Here is a 1,160-nt window from a genome sequence, read left to right on the forward strand (position 1 = left end):
CTCTCTCTCTCTTCTCTCTCTTCTCTTTCTCTCCTCTCTCTCTTTCTCTCTCTCTCCCCTCTCTCTTCCAATTCGGTTTGAGCAAAGATGTGGATCTGGATATTCACTCGCAAGGAAAAAAAAAAAGAGAGAGAGAGAGAGAGAGAGAGAGAGAGAGAGAGAGAGAGAGAGGGAGAGAAGAGTCTGCCGGGCTCAGGGATGAGCTGAGGGATGTGCTGCAGCCAAAGATGTGTCTTTTCCCTCTGGCTCCTGCTCGCTGGGGGACCAGGAGCAGTGCTGAGGGTTTTTATAGCCTCCCTTATCGGTCCCCCCCAGGCTGCAGAGCCAATCGGCAGCGCTGGGCAGAGCCAAGGGAGGACTGGACTCATTCAAGCCTTCAGCAAACTGCAACTTCACAGGAAGAAGATTTTTTTTTCTTTTCTTTTTTTTTTTTTTTTTTTCCCCAGCCAATTAAAAGTACCTGCCAAGCAACAATAACCCAAAAGTGAACCTTGGGAGAGAAGCGATGGGAAAAGGAGGAGGAGAAGATTTCCTAAGGATGGTTGAGCTCGAGGAAATGACAGAGCAGACCTAAAGCTTCTTCTAGAGCAAAGGAAAAATCACCTGCCCTTGAAGAAAAGCTTCTTTCCCATAGGTTTAGCAGGGTTGGAGCAGCCTGGAAGAAGGGAAAGGACAGTTTAGCAGGGATAGGGATCCATCTCTCAATTCTACGCCTCCTTCAGCATCCCAAAAAGGTGAGGAGGATGTACCTGAGTGAGTGCTGGAGGAGGAATTGCCTCTCTCCTGCCCCAGCATATTGAAGTGGTGGGAAAGGGAGAATTTCCTAGGGATGGTTGAGCTCGAGGAAATGAGAGAACAGACCTAAAGCTTCTTCTAGACCAAAGGAAAAATCACCTGCCCTTGAAGAAAAGCTTCTTTCCCATAGGTTTAGCAGGGTTGGAGCAGCCTGGAAGAAGGGAAGGGACAGTTAAGCATGGACAGGGGATGACAGAGATATTTCTCTCAGCTCTACACCTTCTCCAGCCCCCCAGAAAGATGAGGATGTACCTGTGTGAGTGCTGGAGGAGGAATTGCCTCTCTCCTGCCCCAGCATGGAGAAGTGGTGGGAAATGGAGAGAGGAAGGACTTTCTATGGCAATTGAGCTTGAGGAAATGACAGA

This window comes from Acanthisitta chloris, unplaced genomic scaffold (assembly GCF_000695815.1).
Source record: "Acanthisitta chloris isolate BGI_N310 unplaced genomic scaffold, ASM69581v1 scaffold1567, whole genome shotgun sequence".
In the NCBI taxonomy this organism is placed as follows: domain Eukaryota; kingdom Metazoa; phylum Chordata; class Aves; order Passeriformes; family Acanthisittidae; genus Acanthisitta; species Acanthisitta chloris.